The sequence below is a fragment of the Parasteatoda tepidariorum genome, chromosome 3 (assembly GCF_982258835.1).
Source record: "Parasteatoda tepidariorum strain Cologne lab strain chromosome 3, Ptep-v5.0, whole genome shotgun sequence".
NCBI lineage: Eukaryota > Metazoa > Arthropoda > Arachnida > Araneae > Theridiidae > Parasteatoda > Parasteatoda tepidariorum.
The window spans coordinates 70,105,604-70,127,156 of record NC_141757.1 but is presented as its reverse complement, the minus strand read 5'-3'; the positions used below and the strand labels follow the sequence as shown (position 1 = coordinate 70,127,156).

Sequence of the window (21,553 nt, the reverse complement as noted above, 5' to 3'; positions counted from 1 at the left end):
TTTATAATTTAAAAGCACTTTTTGTTGTCAATTTAATGATACTGAAATGTCTTTTATGAAAATCAAATTAGTTACAAAATGATGAGTTTTAAGGATCTGAAATTTTTAAAAAAGGTAATAATCTTATTATATACATTTAAAAAATAAACTTACAAATTAAGATTTGTAACCTTAGCTCATTTGTAAACTTAGTAATACTTTAGAAGCAGATGGTAAATGCATGACACCTCGGATTACTTGATTAACTATCACAAAGATCATAGAGAGGATAATAATGAACGATATTTCCAGTTAGAAGACTTGTTTTTTGACTGATCTTAGCATAAAATTATCTAAATTAAGTTATTGCTTCGCAACAAAACATCAGCCTTAATTTAAAGATATTTATTTTCATTTGCTTGGCCCTAATTATTATTATTAAACTAAAAACTAAACTCAGTGGCGCGACAGCCCATGGAGGGCCAAGGCCTACTGTGCCCATCTCAGTTTTCTTGACCTTGGGGTTTGGGGTGCAGAAGCAGATGTTCCGGTTAGATGGTCACCCGAACGCGAAACCCCTAGTGTTTAGTTCTCAAGCATGCTTGGTACTCATTTATCGACCCACTGAAGGGATGAACGGCTGCGTCAACCCTGCGCGGCCCGAGGATCGAACCCAGAACCTGTGGCATGGAAGCGCGAAGAGCTACCACTCAGCCACCGGGCGTCATGTATTTATTATTCTAATGATAATTCAACCCTAATTATTATTCTAAGTTAAAGGTCTAACTTTTAAGGCTGTACTCGATTACTAGTTAATTGTTTGGGTAGACTATATTTGAGGGTACCCCTTGATTCTCGCTAAGTTATGATCGCGGTTGATCGCCAAGCTGGGTGATTTTGGAACTCAATCGTGATTCTGATTGGTTTAGATTTTAGCGTTATTTTTAAATGTTAAACGGTATATGTAATTTCAGAGGTCTGTTAGTTCTACGTAGGATAGGTAAGGTTACTTTTGCTTCTGGTCAATAAGATCGAAGGTATGTGGGCAGTCATAAAAAGGGACTTTAGAAAAAGATTTCACAGCCAGTCCGTACCACAGACGCCATTTTCGATTCGTATTTTGCCGAATATATGTGGCGATGGAGGAATATTCATGATAAATTTAGACAGTGTCTAACTGCTATTAGACAATTCTGTGCACACAAATCTGAGGATATTCAAGCTTAATGAAGAAGTGAGTTGTTTTTTTCTCCTTTTCTTTCTGTGCTTACTCCATTAATTCTTGCTTCGATTCAAAATGCATTTTACTGGGTTCATTAATTTTGCATATATTCGATTCATTGCAATTTGATAAAGTTTTGGCCGATGTTTCGTTGAAATTTTCCAATGTTTATTGAAATATCATTATGTTTTGGCTGCCATTCCTGTTACCACGGTGTTCTGCGCAAACTGGAATGGGGACAAACATAAGTCGCTAATTTCGAGTAGGGGCACCCTCAAGTATATTTTTTATCAAAAGTTGTATCTACTTTTATTATGAGTTTTTTTTTGAGAAACTGTGCCCACTCAACAAATGCATTTAAAATACTTAATGCAATATCGTGAAACATTATAAGGAAATAACTTTTCCCGCTATAACTTAATAATCTATTTAACGAAAAACACTTAACGGGTTTCGATATGAACCAAATATTATATTACATTAAAATTTAAAAAGAAACATTATGGTTGAAGTTGCAATGGTAATCAAACCAAATTGTTATTACAATATATCTCTAATTCCAAATGTTATTTTAATGAATTGATTACTGAGAAAAATGATTTGTGCTCATGAACAAGTCTCAACAGAATCATTAAAAAATGTTCAAATGTAAGAAAAATAAGCGTACGCAAACAGAATTATTTGTAGTACATGTGTTTTAAGTTGAGATTTGACCTTTTTAAAGGAACTATTTTGTGTCAAGAAGCAAAAATGTTCTTACGAAATCGTAGAGGTTGGTGAGAATAAGTGAGCAGGAGGCTCTGTTACTCGTGAAATTACAAGCAACGCATTGTTTTACTTATAAGTAACTCTTCTACAAAATTCTTAAAATAAAAAAATATATATATTGTCAACAATAGCTAAAAATTATTTACATTATTATTTTCGAAACCTTCTTTGAATTGTATAAGCTTTTTGGTAAAATGTAAAAATATTCCACATATTTTAACGTCATCAGACTTTCTTGACTACATATGCGTTGAAATGAATTGAAAAATTGCTAAATAAATTTGTGAAAGTAAATATTAGCTCTACTCGAACAAAAAACGAAACTGTCCTTATATAGGCAGAACGCGAAAGGTTGTTAAAAATTAGATTCTAGCAATAGAAATTTATCATTAATAAACGAATTCTTTTGATCATGGCAATGTTTGAATAATATTGTGTATTCAAGCTAACAGTTGAAAAACTGTTTAAAAATTTAAATAAAGCAATTAGTAAGATTTTCCTTTAAATAAGAATCTTTTTCTTCGTCTTTTATCTTTAAAATATAAAAACTTAAATCAGGAAAAAATGTGTTAAAGAAGTCATATTATGTGTGTATATTTTGAATTAGTTTTTGTGATGAAAGTTTTCATTCATTACTAAGTGTGGCGAAGAGAAAAATCTTGGGAATAAATTTATACTCCTATAATGTTGAAAGTAAATTAATAAAATATAGTTTTATATCAAAATTTTGAACTTAAAACTCCGTTATGCATTATCTTATCCGTCTTGAGATATGTATTTTTAAATGCTTAAAGTATATATTTCTCAGAAAATAAAGTTTTTGCGAAAATATTTCTTTTTAATTTTATGAAAAAATAATTATTATTTTGAGAATTTTATGCTGCTAAAAATAAATCAGTTGAATTGGAAAAGAAGCGTTCGAACAAAAAAATTCCTATTGACAGATCTCAATTATATATCGGATATATGTCACTCTTACAGCCATAAATCTCTCACTTCAAAGCTTGATTATCATTGCGCTTGTTAACATGAACCTTTAGATTTCAAAAGAGCTCCAAAAATGTCCCCAAATATGTCATCCGGTCAAATACGAACATAACAAGGATACATTTACCAACTTTATTATTTTTGTTTATTCATAATTACAAAGATTCTACTTTATAACTTAACAAAAATTAAAGTATCACAAAAACAAATTGATTAGTTTTATGTTTAAATTTCTCCCTTTGCTGACATTTCGGAGACTAATATTTGGTAAAGGACCAAAATTCTGTTTCTGGCAGCGTCCAGTAGTCTCTCCAGTTTCATATCGATGAGTACCTACTTGTCTGGACAGCAATTTCAGCCGGTGCGTGTTGCTGATCACATTATCACCATCACAACGTTGGTCCCAAAATGTGAAGCAGTAAAATTCTAGCCAACAATTGATTGTTCCGGTAGAGCACAACTTTTTAAATATTTCTAAGTGTAAAAAAAATATTCTTTCGTTAAATTCTAATCAACAATTAAAAACCGATAAAGGGTATAATTGAAATTAAATCTATAAATAGAATTAAAATGAAAAGTTAAACCAAGGTCATCACAGTTATTGAAAACCCAATAATACCGATGAACTCTTCTGTTTACACAGTTGACACAGTTTTCATCATCTACTGACACATTGACTCAAATTAAGTTCAAGGAAGTAGCACGACATATTCTAGATGACTAGTGTCTGTTTCTCTCTTCCTTAAAGAAAATGACACGGAAGAGTCTTTCTGAACTTGAAATAAAAGAGAAGGTAGCTAACTTCCTAGTGAGTTCATAAAACCGTGAAGCGATAGCTCTCTTCCTTAATCCAGAAGTCCATTGCACCTTGGAAGAAATTTGACTTCCTCTGAAAAATTGAAATGGAGAGGTTGGACCTTGAACAAGAATTGCCTGTCCCTGGAATGAACTTCGATGATCGAAACTGAATCTAGTTCATTGCCTTATCTGGTATAAGAAAGTAGTTCAATGAGTTTGTATATTTTTTTCTTCTTCAGATTAAATGATGTATTAATAAAATACTATTTCGTGTCTACCTTGAGAAGTGTTGGAACTTTATTTGTGTGGTTCTTGAACGATGATTCTAAAACTCTAAATGGGATATATACATAAAATATATTGTAAACTGGAGTTTAATTTTAAAGGCATAGGTACAAATATTTGGGCAGACTGTTGGATGAACGAAGTAATATCTGTCGTCTATAGTCTTTTTGATAATTTTTAATTGTAATTTCGGCACTGTTTGTAACTTATTAATGCCAGTTTTTACTAATTAAACAATCTAATTTATCAAGTTTTATTCGAGGAAATGTCTTATGTTAACGAGAAAGTGTCGTTTTAATATTTACTACTTGTTCAAGTGGTGTAGGAGGTAGGTCATTCATTTTTAATAGTTCGCAAAATATTTTATGTGAATGAAAAAATTATATTTTTAAGTGAATCATTATTTAATAGACTATTCAAGTATGTGTTTCTTTTCCGTTAATCTATAGTATACTAATTTAAGGTTAAATCTTCCAACTGGCGTGCGCATAAGGAAGACAAAAAAGAGATAGCTCTTCAAAAATCGACTTTTGACTATTCTACTTCCAACCTTTGATCCGCATTTATCGTTAATCGCTTAAGGTTTGTGGAGCTAATATCTTTCAAAATTGATTTCTTTTACCAAATGATTTGAAATAATTTTTTATTTTATAATACATGATTCCAATTAAGTATATTCTTTACTTGAGCATTACTTTTTGCATTTTAAAAATTGCAACTATCAGTATTGTTCAGACAAAATTCAAGCAATTTTCTAAATTTTATTTAAAAACAATCAATCAGATTCTTTATAAAAGTTTGCTTTTCTTTTTAGATAAAAATGTGTAAATTAATTTAATACTTATATTAATAATTATTGCAATTTAATATTTATATTAACGATAATTGTAATTCAATATTTATAATAATAACATAATAATTATTCTAACCAATAATTTATATAATTTAATATTTATACTCAAACTTTGCAACAACGTATCCTTAAAAATTCATGCGATCTTCCACGCTGTCATGAAGGGAATAATTTCGGAAAAGTCATAATTTTAGCATGATAATATACACTGATGAAAGCAATTGGAGCGACAAATATACATATTTGTTTGCAATGAAAAACTACACTAGTCCAAGACAGGTGTTCTCGGCTCCATAATAGATGGTTCTTTTTGTGGTTAACAATTAAAGGGAAGCAGACTACAAGGTGCCTGGCATGCATGCCACCAACATTAAGTATACAGGTGACTGTTATCAGCTTCCTTTTACATTACTCTGTTGCCAGACAGTTGTGTCACTGTCGCGGACCTATTCCTTTTGGAGTCTCAAATAACGGTCTTGAGGCCACATTTTCCCCCTTTTGAGTTCTTGACCAGGTTGGCGGACTACTATTCCTGTCTGACTTTGTAAAATGGTACAGAGTGGACACCACGTTTCTCGAAGCCCTGAGGGTTCTAAAATAGGGAGCCTGCGATTAGGGTGTTTCGAGTCTTTCAACTACCCGCCATCTTGTGGTATCGTCTAGACCAGGGGTTTTCAACTTACATGAGACCGAGAGCCGCAATTAAAACACCAGTCAAATGGCAGGCCGCAGCTTTATCAAAATTTTATTTAGGATTCTTTCATGTTTGAAGGAACATTAAATATTACTGTCAGATTTTTATCAAGTTGTACAAAACAAAAGTATTTAATTACAAATTATAATAAGAAGTAGATTTTTAAGCAACACACAGTATTAATTTTGTACTTGAATAAATATTTTCTTTGATGCAAAACCTGATAAATAAATTTTATTGCACCGTTGGTATGTTAATTTTCACGGAAACGAAGAAATTGGGGGTTTTTTAAGCAAAAAAAAGTATTTTAAACCCATATAGATTTTTTATGAAAATTGTCCGTAAAAAATGACAACTAATATATTTTAGTTCGCGAGCCACAAAAAAGGCTATAAGGGCCGGATGTGCCCCGCGGGCCGCCAGTTATTAATCACTAGTCTAGACGATGACGACTGGTCATACTAAGGATGGTAAAAGATAAAAAAAAAACTGTTCAAAAATCAAGGGTTGGACAAAGCTACGATGTTTTAAAACGTCCTCACTCTACATATTTCGGCAAGTAAATGAAGTACCTCTACACAAACATGTTCGCAGCCCTACTTACGCTGATGCGTGACTAATGCGTCATAAGCTATAAATGTATTTGTGAAGTCTTTGCTATCATCTGATACCTTATTTGCGTACAGGCGTTACTTATTTCGTTGTTTGAAACAAACAACCTTTTTCCATTTAATTGTTTTTATCAGTAGTTCAATTTGGGACCGTTTCATCAAACTTGAACGATTATTTTATGATTCAATGCGACCCAAACTTTTTAAAAGAATATAGTTCTCTTGTACGGATAATTTTATTTGGCTTCAAAGAACATGAAAATCCATACTTAATTCTATAAGTGAAAACTAAAATATTAAATTTTATACTTTTTTTTCAAAGGAATATATTTTTTCTCTTAACGAAGAGAAATACGAATTTAACTAATATGCAAACCACTGGTTTAAATTAAATTGGAATTTAATTGACTTTCGGCCAGAAATATTTTTTCTAAATAAAGACGCAGTGCCTTCTCAAAAAATAATCGATAGTGCTAATTTTGTATCATTTTTAATACATTAAAAGATCGATGAGATTTATGGATTAATTTTAAGAAAAAAAAACAACAATGACGATTTAATATGGTTGAGAAATTACATTTAAAGAGCTTAGAAGTTTAACTTCTTTAGAATCAAGTTGGAAATATTAAATGATATAAAAAAATAAGAGTTAAATAATAAAAAAATACAAGAAATGTTAACTTCTTTTAATCCAAGTTATATAATAAAAAATAGGAGAAATAGGCCTAAACAATAGGAGCTTGTGTCAGGTAAAATTGTGTAGAATGCAGTTTTAAGAGAAATGAACATTAATAATAAACAAATGCGATAAGTAAATGACGTAGGTTAACTCTGGTTAAGTTATCCAGGTTACAGCTGTGGTTAGCAATTAAAACTCAAAATTGTTTTCAAAATCAGTAATATGGTAAGAAGTGATGAAAAATGTAGAAAAAAAGGGGCTATATGTTTCACTAAATTTCAAAGTTTGGTGAATGTTAACATTTATAAAGTTCCTGTGGTTAATATCGAAAAAAAATTGTTACATATCATTATTTTGCACTGAGTTTTATCGCATATAATAAAAGAAAATTGGTTATCATAATTTCTTACTTACAACTCTGATACAACGAGAACCGAATATAGTCACTGGCCGTGGTAAGATAAAAAAAAATGATATTTGAAAGAAGTATTTCAGTCAAAATTAGTACTTGTTGAATGTCGAAATTGAAAAAAAATTATTTTTCGTAATGCAATTAAAAAAGTAATTTTTTCCTTTATTTTGAAGAAATTAATAGTTATAAAACAATATGAAGAAGATCATAAGAGGTGTAACTATAAGAGGTGTAACTATAAGATGATCAGTTCGTGTATTATTAATTTATTATATTTACTAGCATATTATAAATATTTTAACTTATTGTTGGGTCTAAAAATTTCCGTAATTTTTAGATTTTGATAATTTTTGTGACAGGTTGCATCACATTTCTAAATTTGTTTAGAAATTCATAAAACAAAACATTTTCAAGCAGAATAATTTTTTGTTACTTATTAGTAGACAGTATTATGTTCAAAATAGCAATTAATTGGTTTAAAATTATTAATGTATAATGTTAAAGAAATAGCAGACATATTTATTTCTGATAACTTCATAATACTTAAACAGGACAAGACATAAATCTCCTGAAACTAATTGAAGCTTCAAATTAAATCCACATTTTTGTAAAGCTTAATTGAAAAGGTATACACATTTTGTGTTATACAAATGTTCTTTATTCACAAACCAGTCACTTTATGTAAATTTGTGTAAATAAGAAAAGCAAACACTGAGATTCTTACTTCTGATAAAAGTAGAAGAAGAAAAAAATATCAGTCAGAATACATCCGATTCTGCTTGTAATTTAATCAGGCCTTCAGAAAACAAATATTTAAATCAGGCTAAAAACCCGTGAAAATCTTTTTTTCTTTTTCCCGAATTTGCCTAATGATCATGACAGCTTTTATGGGTTTACCTAGATATTTGATGACCTCTCCCTCATTACTTCTCCTGATTTTCAAACTTTCTAAGATGACTGGAGAGGGGGTCGAGGAGCCCTTTAGGGGGTGGTGCGCGTGGAATAGGAACGAAAGTTGCGCCCTCACGCAACGAACACTGCTTAACCGGTCCTCCTCCTACCAGCTCTTCAGATGCGTCTCGTTTTGCGTTCTATTCGCTCTCTAGGTTCTTTCACCGGATTCAGAAATTCGGGAGAATCTGGAATTCTCCGGAGTGCAGCCCAAAGTGGAGGTGAATTTTTTTCTCCACCTCATACCGACCGTCTCTTCATTAGATTACTTGCATGGCGGAGAATTCTGAAGTTGAAGTTCATCACTGAGTTGTGTGGAATTAAATGTGAGAAAAGGGGAGTGAAGTTATTGACATTTGGAGATCCGGCATCCTCTCCTTTTTTGAAGGGTGACTCCGGATGTGGATAGGTGAGCAATTCTCGAATATTTCTTTCCCCCCCGTTTTTTGGAAATTGAATTACACAAGAATTTAACTTGGTTGTCAATATTGTTAGAACTTTTATTGCATGCGTAATGTTGAAGAGATTTGCATTGTGACAGACTGAATCAATCGTATTATTCAAAAAGAAAAGCTACTAAATTTAATTTCAATTTATTTCAAAACTCTTAATGGTTCTTAAAGTGATATAAATAACAATTATTCAATTACAAATTGCTCGAGTTTTATTCATATATGAATTTTATTCAGTTGTCAGCATAATTTTATGGACAAAAATATATTGGTGTAGTTTTACAAAACTAAGGATACAATAAATTTTCATCAATAAAATTTTACCTGTTTTCAATAGTGTATATAAATTTTACAGAAATATTCAGAAAATAAGACCTACATTTTCATAAAATTCATATAACCACTTTTAATATTTTCAATTCAAACAACAATTCAATAAGATATTTTAAAGTCTTATTTATTCTACAATAATTTATTTTAGATGGCAATGTAGTTTCTGTTGATTTATTTTAATTGAATGCATAATTTTTACAAATCTGTGGCTTTGCACTTTCTAAATAGAGTGTATTATTTGAAAAAAGTTATTTAAATTCAAATATAACTAAAATAATAACTTTTAACTTGCAGTACTTCAACAAGAATACTAACATAAAGTAAATTTTTATTTATTTGAGACGAATTTTACTTAGTTTCCAGTGTGTTATATACAGTTTTGTAAGCTTATTTATAAAGCTGTATGGAATAAAGTACGAATACACCACATAGTTTAAACATTTTTCATTAGAATTATGATAATATGATGTTGATGATAATAGGATAATATGAATTGATGTTGTGATACGTTTCAGCACGCATATATATATATATATATATATATATATATATATATATATATATTTGAATTTAAACTTTAAACGATTGTTAAATAAATTAATCAAGTGTATATTGTTTAGTAATACATATGTAATTTGGTACACTTAGAAAAAAAATATGGTCAGAACTGCTAGAATATTGCAAAATTTATCGTTCTTCTGTCTCGGTAGTTTTCACCGAGGCACTTTAACAAGGACTTTGGTAAAAACCATTACCAAAGCGAAAAAAATAAAAATGTTAAATAAATATGGTTTAATAATATGTGATAAACTTTAAAGATTAAATTTAGTTGGTTAAATTGCATTTACTAAATGTGTGGGAAATAAGTTTTAAGAACTAGAATTTTTGGTAAGCTGTAACCATATGAGCGGAAAATTACTATATGAATGGTTAAATAAAGTATGTTTTGTTTTTTAATGAAAGAATTATGTTATTTATTGATATTTTATAAACTAGAAATACCATTACCATACAGTGCGCAATTTTTCCTGAATATTTTGCCATGTATTTTTTTCAACTATCTCAATTGTTGAGACAAATCATTGCATTAAATTTTCTTGCTTTGTATGTTATTGTTGCTGTTTACATCGTAAATGATACTGTTTTTACTGGTTTATGCTACTGTTTATGCTTCATAGGTATTGTTACTATTTATTCTTTTTATATTGAAAAAATACTTATTTAAACTTTCGTAATACTTTTTAATGATTAACTGCAAACCTTTATTGTATATTTTGTTGATTTTTCTTAAAATTACTACTATTTGTCTATTCGAAAATTATTATTCGTAGCTTCAATAAAAAATTATTATTTTTGCACTATAAATTTACTTAAATTATATTGTATTAAACTGTAAACGTAGAATTTAAATTCTAAACCAGATTGACGATACTTCATTGTTTCAAAATGTATGCCGCTATTCGTGTAAATAAGAAGGTTTAATTGCATAAAATTGCATTTTAAAATGAAAATGACTTACACCACTTGAAAAATGGACTCTTCTATTTAATTTGCGATTTGTGTGTGGAATGAGTAGTTTAATGTTGTAATTTTAATTTATCATTACAAATTTGTAAATTCCTTATTACCTGAAGTCGCATGATATAATTCGTTTCAACGGTGTAAAAGTTATCTTTCCTTTAAATTGTCTTTTTGAAACTATTTCACATTTTTTGCAAGTTTCCATCAAAATGTTATATTTTTCGATCTTTCGTATGAATAAAATCTAAGTTTTAGGGCAGAGGTCAGTAAAAATATCATTTAATGATTTTCTTCTAATTGTAAAGGAGTTTTACACTCAATACAAATAAATTAAGTGCGCAAATTAAAAATATTTATAATAAAAAATGTCTGAAAATTATGAATGTCGTAATTGCAATGCAATACATTTATACGATATATTAGCATTAAACAAAAATTATGCAAAATATATTGTAGGTGTTTAGTGCATGGATTTAATTAAACTTTGTATTTTAAAGCAAAATGTATTGAATTGACGTATATTTTTAAGCGCATTAAATAAAACTACTTATTAAAAATGAATTAAAAGTACTACATTGTCTTTATCGAGGAATTACATGAATCAGAATTTTTTTTTTTAATTACCCTGATACCTTGAAATTACAATGAGAATTGTAGCTCAGACGAAACTTTTAAGTTTTGATATTTGCAATAGAAAACTATATTTTGCTTAACCTAAAAAATATATTTTTTCGAATTCACAAATCAAAGGACACTTTTTCAGGTGGTTTAAAATTTGCTACAAAAATATCATAATTACTAAACTAAATACTTTGTAATTAAATGCACCCAAATGAATCAAATAAAACTGTTACGAAGTACTTAATATTTTAACATTTAGAAAATTTACATTTTAATCTTTTTAACATTGCTTTAAAAAACTCACAAGATTGTAATAAACGAGTTTAACCAGTTAGAAACTAATTTAATTAACTCTATCTCCCAACCTAAGAAAAACGCTTACCGAATGCCCTTTTGTTTTTCCCCTGAATCTTACAATATAATTCTATTAAAAATTTCTACATAAAGGAAATATTTTCTAACACATGTTAAGAAAATTTCATTTTATTTTTTATACTAGAATATATCCCCTGATAACTTATTTACTTTGTTATTAGAAAAAATATTAAAAATAATATATGCCATAAAATTGTTAGTATGATGATTTTTTTTTCCTTTTTTGCATTTACTTTAACAAATATTGTGTGCTAATACTTAAAAATTTATATTTAGGAAAGACTTCAACACTAAATTAAATATAGGATAATCTCTATTACTAGCCTTACTATGAAGTAAGGCTAGTAATATACTAATATATAGTGTTTGAATCCTTGCAAAAATATGATTATTAGTGGTTCTAAATTAATATAAAGTAGAAAAATCTGCAAAATAATTACAAAATAATCTATTTAAATCTATCGTATCATTGCTGTGACTCAGAACATCGAAATCTAGCGCATAGTTGGAGAAAGCAGAGATGAGCTGATAGACGATTATTTAAAACAGCTCCAAGATTTATAAGGCAACCAAACTATTTCACATCTCGCCTAATTCAATAGTAATTTTTGCGTTATTGTTTTTACGTTTCTTAAATACTAATTTTAGACCTCTGATATGCATTCTCTTATCAGGGATTTTCAAAAGATATATTAAACGTGGTGGTTACAGAACACTTCGTTATATAATCGAATGTTCAAATGTTCAAAACTTATAATTTAGTTTTTATGTTGTCTTTTTAGACTTTATGTCTAATTTTTTAATTTTTTATTTACTTTTATTATCTTTTTTGTTTGTTATTAATGCTTTTGAAAAACCATAAGCGCAACTTTAGCAATGAATCTGTAAACCTAGTGATCAAATACTATCTACATTACATTACGTCCTCTTAATTTTGTTGTTATTATTATTAATTATTATTATTATTATTAATTATTATTATTATTATTATTAATTATTATTATTATTAATTATTATTATTATTATTATTATTAATTATTATTATTAATTATTATTATTATTATTATTAATTATTATTATTATTATTAATTAGTATTATTATTAATTATTATTATTATTATTAATTAGTATTATTATTAATTATTATTATTATTATTAATTATTATTATTATTATTAATTAGTATTATTATTAATTATTATTATTATAAATTATTATTATTAATTATTAATTATTATTATTATTATTATTATTAATTATTAATTATTAATTTTTAATTATTATTAGTTATTATTATTATTATCATTATTATTAATAAATTATTATTTTTTTTATAACAAAAAATTTAATTTTCTAAAATATTCATTATAAGTAAGAAAAATGCTTCGATAAGATTTTTTATTTATTATAATCAGGTATCTATAAATGTAAAAACGAAAATAAAGAATAATTCAAGACTTAAAAATAAAAGTACGATCATTGACTTAAAAATAAAAGTACGATCAATTTGTTATTGTAGGTGTTTGAGTTGTCATATGAAAAAAAATGCAATTGGAAACCCAGAGCTTGAGATGGGAAAACATCATACTCCAGAACAAATCTTTATCAGCAACTACTTTAGTATCATAATAATAAAGATTATTAAATTCGAAAACACCTACTACAAATAAATAAAATTAACGTTTTTAAGTGATAAATAGCTTTGTATTTCTTATAAGAGGTCTTTTTTTTAAATTATAAATAGTTGTCACTCTTAGAAACTGCTAAAAAAAATTGAGGAAATTATACGAAGGAGTGATTGAAACTAAGTTTATTTCATTTATCGGAACAAGCCATGTAAATGAAAGGAGACAAAATTGCATAATCGGTTATTATTTTTTCATAAAGATGAACAATTTTGAATTAAGTCAAAAAGATTGCAAGAAAATACAATGATATTACTTAAATTTAAAAAATGTTTTTCTGACGAAAAAAATAATAACTTCCTAACATATGAAATACTTTCGGCAACTGTCAATGTAGTGATTTTCTGAAACCTTGACACTTGAACCACTGGGTCTTCAAAAACTGTTAAAAAATGTTGAAGAGCAAGTGACAGAGAGAAAATATAACGGAATCTCTCTCCTTCGATATTTTTTTTAAACGGAACTCTCTGGAAATAAATAATCGAAGCAATTGCTCAAATCAAGCACATAACTGTAAACGTATAAAAAATAAAGATTTCTCCGAATATCTAGATAAAATTTTTAAGAAGAATGACGCACTTTAGATGAATTAGAATCCCTGAAATTGAAAATTTCACTTTTAGATATATATTTTTTGACCGAAGCATTGACTTCATTAATATTTGTTTTCCTTTTGTCCAGTTTTTTTGGAAAAACATTACTCTTTTCCTTTTGCGCAGCTTTTTTAAAACCAAATTGACCAGAAGAAATATATTAATACTTTTAGTTTGAGCTGCAGATTCATGAATATAAAAAAAAATTGTTAATATATAATAAATAGTTAATCCCTTAACTTAAGAAAAATATTTTCACTAATATGTTATAGTTAATCCATAAATTAAAATGCATTTTTTCACTAATATATGATATATAGTTAGTCCATTTATAAAAATTTTTTCTCACTTATATATAATAAACAGTTAATCCAATTATTTAAAAAATATCTAACTTTTTAAAAATTGGAAAAGTTTAAGCCTAAATAGATGAATAATGGTTGGTTCAAAGTTCAATAAATAACAATAGTGTTGATAAGAAATGCTTAGGATTTTATTCCTTCCTAATATGTTCAGAGAATTCCGTGCTCGTTGTGTTTTCGATGAAAATAGAAACACATTATGAAACATAATGGCATAATCTCTTTACATCAAGAGAAAAACAGATTACGCAATAAAACACATATATATAGATTATTGTACTATGGACAGAAATACTGCAGGAGTAAATTTTGTTAATATGTTCGGGATTATATTCTATAAATAAAACATAAACGATTTTTTCATTAAAAACTATTATTTCATGAGACATTTACTCAAAATACAGGGGATGGACTAACACTTTTCTTTACCTTTCTCAAAAAATACTAAGAGAAGCATTAATAATTAATTGTAAATTTAGAAGTGTTTAGGTTACGCAATTTCTCATACTTATCAATACTGATTAAGGCTTTTAGAGGCTTGAGGGACCTACAATAAATTAGAAATGGGAAATATTGTTTTTTATCACCCCAAGTCAAAAAATGTAGCAATAAATGTGTAATTTTTTTACAGATATTTTGGTTATTATATGAAATAATTGAACAAATTTCGTAAACCAAAATTAAATAGTTATGAAGATATGGACATTTTTATGAAATAAGCTAGTATTTTTTTTTACGTTTTTCTTTGTTATAACTTTAAATACCGCTCATGGGCTGCAATAGTGGCACAACTCAAAAAACACGCGTTTTGGTCTAAGAACGGGCGTAAATATGAAAATACACATTCGCTTCAGCAGCAATACTAGCACAACTCAAATTCAACTTGAAGGTTATCTTCGTTTAAGTAAACTAAAGCATTTCCTATGCATTTTCCTTAGTAATTTAAACTTTAAACCCACTTTTCTCAAAACTTTATTTTTTTGTGTTGTGCCGCTATTGCAGCCCAAAAGCGATATATTCAATAAAATTAAAAAAAAAAAATTGGTGCAATTTAAAATTAATCACAAATTTTTTGCTTTAAAATTTGAGCGAAATAATACAAAACTGCGCTAATTAAAAATAATTAAAGTATTTATTTTACATTGAGTGTGCCAGGGAAAAATTTTAAAACTCCTTTTGATCATTTTGAAGTGAATCTTACGCATGGGCGGAAAAAATTGAGCATTTTCTTCTCATAATTTTGTAGTAAATCGTATTTGGCAACTATTGAAAAATGCCCGATCTTAAAAACTTTCAAGCAATTTTCTAAGTAGTTTTAATACTTCATAAAAGAAACTAAAAGTGATAACAGGTTTTCCACAACTTTCATTTTGACGAACAAACAAGATTTACTAAAAATTACATTGGCATTGTTGAGGAGCATCCCCCATAAAAGTATCGTTTCTTTCACATGTTTTTATGCTTATACAATCATATTTCGGTGTATGAACGCTTATTGCATAGTATTATTATTCGTTATTTAATTTTGTCTTATGATACAAAATAATATTTGTGGAAAATTTATTATTTTGAGTTTCTTTAAAAAAGCAAAAAAAAAAAAACTACTTTGAAAATTGCTTGAAACTTTTAAAATTTTTATCACATTCAAATCGAATTTTTTTTAATTAGTTGCCAAATACGATTTTCTACAAAATTTTCAAGAAAAAAAAAGAGTTTTTCAATCAAGAAAAAAAGAGGAAATAAGATTTTTTCTGCTCTTGCGCAATATAAAAGAACTATTTATATATATATTGCACGGTTTTCAAAATTTTTTTTTTGTTGCAAATTTTTTAATTAGTTTTAAATTGCACCAAAAATTCTGTTTAATTTTACTTATTTTCAAAGTTATAGCAAAAAACGTAAGACAAAAAAAATTTGTTTTTTTATAAAAATGTCCATATCTTTATAAATATTTCATCTAAAAGTTTAAGAAATTTTGTGCAATAATGCATGTAATAACTAAAATAATTGTTAGAAATTACAAATGTATTGCTATACTTTTTGGTATAGAATGATCGAAAACATTATTTTCCATTTATAATTTATTGTCGGTTTTTCAAACCCCGAAAAGCTTTAAACTTCATTGAGAAGTATGAGAAATCGCATGATTTAAAGACTTCTAAATTTATAAAATTAGTATTTCTTGAATATTATGAAGAATTGTGTTAGTATAGAAGTGTTTCCATTATTTTGTCTATCCCCTGTAAATGCCCTTTGTGAAGAATAATGAAAAAGAAACTTCACTGAGAAAAATACAATATGTACTTTATGAATTTTATAAATATGTTGTGACATACTTTTGCAATTCGAAAATTTAAGGAAATCATGAAAAATGCCCGGTATTTCGAATCATTATAAATAAAAATGTTACTGCCAAAAAAAGTCCAAACGATATTAATTATAATAATATTGCGAAAAAGCTGTTTTTTGCTTTATTATTTTACTAATTTCTTTCTATTCTTTTTATTGTTTTTAAAGTATACATTATTCTTACTTCATTCATTGATGTATACATTTTTATATATAAATATGTACATTGTATGTACACTCAGAAAAAAAATATGGTTAAAACTACCGGAATATAGAAATTTTTTAGTGTTTCTGAGTCTATGAGAGCACCAAAAATCCCTGTAATTCTTATCGAAGCGCTTTTGTAGTAATTTTGATAAAATTAACAATAAAATATTGCTTTATAATATGTGAGAAAATTAGATAAATGAGATAAAATTTGAAAATTTTGTCATGGTGTCTTAAACTATGTCATAAAACCCATGTATTCGGCTAAATTTACTTTTCAGTTTTGTATATTTTCCTACACGTGTGGTAAATAAAAACTATAATTTTGAAAACCAGAATTTCATATTAAATTTACCAGATGATTAGAAAATAATTATCATATGAATGGTATTAATTCCGTATATTTTGGTTACATTAGCTGAATTATGTTTTTTTTATTATAATTATTAGAAATGACATTACCATACAGTACGATAATTTTACAGGAATTCTATTCTCCATGTATCTTAAATATATCACTTATATGCATTATGAGTTCATTTTATGTATACAAATTTTATGTACCCCAAAGTAAAGCTATTACCTTGTCACTTACCTTGGCTACAAATCCTATCTATATTTACAACTATCGTGCGTTGTTCATTCGTTAAGTTACTAAAAACTCTCCCGTATATTACCTGAATTGTAAAATAAAAATTTCTGTCGGTTGTATATTTAATGAACAATTCATGTTAGATTTGTTTAATTGTCACCCCTAACTGAGAAAGAGAAAAAGTGTGAGATAAAATGAATATAAAAATTTCTGAAATATCCGGGGAACTGCATGTTCGCGTATAAATTTTAAATTTTTTATTAACTTATTTAATTAGCAATACGCTGTAAATGTTTGCCTTTTTAGCAGCATTTAATAACAATTTATACTAATCATTTTGTTATACATATTGAAGGTACATTTAAATATTTTTGTGATTTGAATAAAAATATGTTCATATTTATATATTTTTGTGATCACTAAAAAATATTTTATCTATCATTCTGTCATTCAAATTTTATATATCACAGTCATTTCAATGAATTATCTTATCTTTTAATTCTTTAACAGATATATTTGGTTGTAGTTTTGATTTCTTTTACAAGATGGCGCTAAATTCTGATTTGTTTGGTTTTAAGTACTCCCATACGTAATTCATTTATTTCAGCTTTTTTGTCTAGATTTTCCTTACTACAATCTTTAAATAATGAATCAATACCCCAAAATATAAATAATCAAATAAGAAATTTTACTGTTTGAATGTGAAAATAAACTGGACCACGAAAACTTATTCTATAAATGATGCATCGGAGTTATACAGCAAATAATGAAAACATATAAATGAATCAAAACCATAAACTTATATTTAATATTTGTTAACTTAATTGAGTTAGGTTTTAACAATTTCAGAGTTTTTAATCAGCTATATCTAAGATTAATATGAAATTATATTATTTGGATCATACGTTTTCTTTTTTATTTAAAATAATATTTATCATGTAATATTACAAGCAATTACTGTTCTAAAATTTATACCTAAACCTGTTACCTGTCATAATGATGATCCTCACGCCAATAGAACAGAATGTCTTTTCGAGAATTATATGCAGATGTAGAATTTAATTGCCCAAACGCAATGTATAATTAATAGGCGAAAACTCTATTGTATATAACGATTTAATTTATGAGCTAACAAATCTTCTTAATCACAGCATATTATTCATATGCTTGTGAATAATATGAGGAAAATGTCATGTCATGTTCTTAATAACTGAATGATGCTTAACTTCAACTTCACAATGCAGATGCTTGATACAAAGAAATGAATTTGCTGGATTTGGAGCTTGTACAGAATGTATACTATTGTATTTTGTACTCTAAAATTAATTATTTACGACAATTTAAATATTAAGTTTAGTAATTGTTACAAATAATGTACCTACTTTTCCCATAGTAAATAATATTAACAATCTATATTTTTTTAAGAAAATATACGTGAAACTTTTATTTTAATTGCCTAAAATATAAATATTTTTTTTTGCTCTCTTACTTTTTAAGATCTTTAAAATTCCATGTTTATTAGAATAAATGCATGCATAACTTAACTCTTAGTTTTTGTTATTACAGTTAACAAAAATAAATGGATGTTATGCAATTTATTTCTTCCAAATGTCTTGTAGAAAAACAACATCATAAAACCTGGAAAATAAACTTTTAGGATTATCAATATAAATATATTATACATATATTTTACTTATACCTTCTACAAAACTAAAAATTAGGGTCAAAATACAAAATAATCTGTCAAGCCTAAAGGTGATAAATCATGGTGCGTGAAAGGGGGATGCATTGGCATGCCTACTCTTCAATTTAACATTAGAAAAAATAAAAGCAAGAATTAGAAAGAGATTCCAACATTAACACCAGGAGAAATATTTTTAATGATATGTGCAACTTTTAGCCTTTGCTGATGATATTATTGGTTGAACACATATAGAACTAAGACAGGCTTTTATTTCTTTAGAAAAATCGGCTCCCAGGATGGGCCTGAGAATGAATGAGAACAAAACTAAGTATTTGTACTTTACTAAAACAAACTTCAATGACACCCACTTAGAAATTGAAGAAAATAAATTTGAGGTTGTTGGAAATTTCGCTTACTTAGGTTCTGTAATCAACAACAGGAACAATATTAGAATGGAAATACAAAAGAGAATCACAATAGCAAATAGTTGCCTTAAGGGAATTCAAAAATACATAAGATCTAATGTAGTTCATAGAAAAACAAAAGTTTTATGTATATAAATCTCTTTTAAAATCAATTTCAATTTTAACATATGCCTGTGAAATTTTAACTTGCCCGTGAAACTTTTGAAGATGACTCGTACGGATGAGATTATGTTGGGTATCTTTGAGAGAAAGGTATCGAGAAGTATTTTTGGAGGAATCCAAAAAAAAAAAAATAATAATAAATAAATAATGGAGTTAGGGTTAGAAAAACGAATTTAGAGCTTTATCACTCATATAATGAACCTGACATTATTAACTTCATTAAAAGACAAAGAATAAAATGAGCAGGGCACGTTATCAGAATGGATGAAGACAGTTCAACAAAAAGAGTATTTAATGCCAGATCAGTTGGCACACGAAAAAAGGGCAGTCCTAATTTGAGATGGATAGATAACCTAGACCTGGTGGTTTTAAAAAGTAAACACTAGAAAATGCTGGCAGGAATAAGGTTGGTCTGGAAAAATTTCTTGAGAAGGCTAAGGCTCACCCTGGGTTGTCGAACCATTGTTGTTGTTGATGATGATGATATTTATAGCAGAAAACTGATATTTCAAATCAATGATAAACTTCAGGAAAAAGTTCTGACTTATATTACATATATGCGTTTAAGTATTATACGATAATCAATTTTAACAACTACACATTTTTAATTATTAGATTATAATTAAAATCAGCAATAAAATTATTTTATGAAAAATAACTATCGTAAGAAATGCAGATAAAGAAAATTATGAATTTATTTACAATAATAATAAATAATGGTAAAAAAATAATAGCATTTAAATCTTAGCTTTTAAAAATGAAAATTAAAAAAAAAGAAGAAAAAAAAACAATAATTCTTTTTTTATTTAGATACTGTTTAGTTTTTTATTTTTATTCAGCATTTGTCTTTAAAAAAGAAACAATTGTTTAATTTCCAGAAAAATTTTAATCCTAACGCAATGCTAAATTACCTTTTTACAGTTCGGGAGCTTCCTCTGGGAACATTACATTGTTGACGATTTGAATAAAATTCTTTTATAGTTGATAAGGAATTCTAAATCTTCCATTGTTAACTAACTAGTGATCTTCTCATTTGCATTCCAAATATTTTACTGAAATAATAATTTATATTTCTAAGTTAACTCATATAACAATAATGTATAATAATATTACTTTGTAAAATTTCTGTAGCTTATAAACAATACCGGAGAATTAATAAATTATATTCATTCAATTCATAACGGATTCAATACGTGCTTCAAACTAAAATGAATAAGCTATTATTTTAGCTGCTCATTTGGGAATGAAAATGATTAATATGTATTCTCAATCGTCAAGTCTTATTGAATTAATTTAGATATTTCTTAATAATACTTCATGTGATATGAATGAAACTTAGTTATAAGCATTTAACGAGGAGACTTGAATATTTATTTGAGTGGTGAGAAAGTTCCAGACCCCGTTATTGCATTTCAAATGAACTTATATTAATTCAATTGTGTGTGCTAAAACGCGAAGATATATATTTTTAGTGGGATCAAATCCTGTTTTTAATTAAACGAGTTTTATAAAAATAAAAAATAAAAACAATATCTGAAAGTTTGAAATTAGTATATTCTATTTCAAGAAAAGTTTTAATTTTAAATTCATGTGAAATGTTTTATAAGTAGTTAGTGAAGCAAAAAACTTTCCCTATAGCTTCTTATATTGATTCTATATTATTGCTTAAGGATAAAGAGTTTAAAAAATCTCCTTATATGCGTTCTCATCTCTTATTAGTGGATGGCATAATACAAATCTTAAATTGAGTAATAAGGTTTTTTGGCAATGAAGAAAAAAACGGAAGAAAAGATAAATCTTATCAATATTTTATTGGCTAATTTTTATGTTTAATGACCCTTTATGTTTAGTTTTTGAATTTTCGCAAATTTGAATTAAAAATTATCAGTAAATTAGCAATCAATCCAGAAAAAAACTAAAACAATAACGAACTTTGAGGATTATTGTTATTGAG

The 21,553-nt window shown here is 27.1% G+C and overlaps 1 protein-coding gene across 1 annotated transcript in view; it reads left to right on the top strand.

Annotated features, from left to right (window-relative positions):
* The first annotated feature begins 8,324 nt into the window (after nt 1-8,324).
* LOC107452642 (alpha-glucosidase) overlaps nt 8,325-21,553 on the top strand; it is a 76,418-nt gene continuing 63,189 nt past the window's right edge. The window contains exon 1 of the mRNA XM_043039289.3: nt 8,325-8,648. The gene's annotated coding sequence lies outside the window, so the exon portion shown is untranslated. The remainder of the gene's footprint in view (nt 8,649-21,553) is intronic.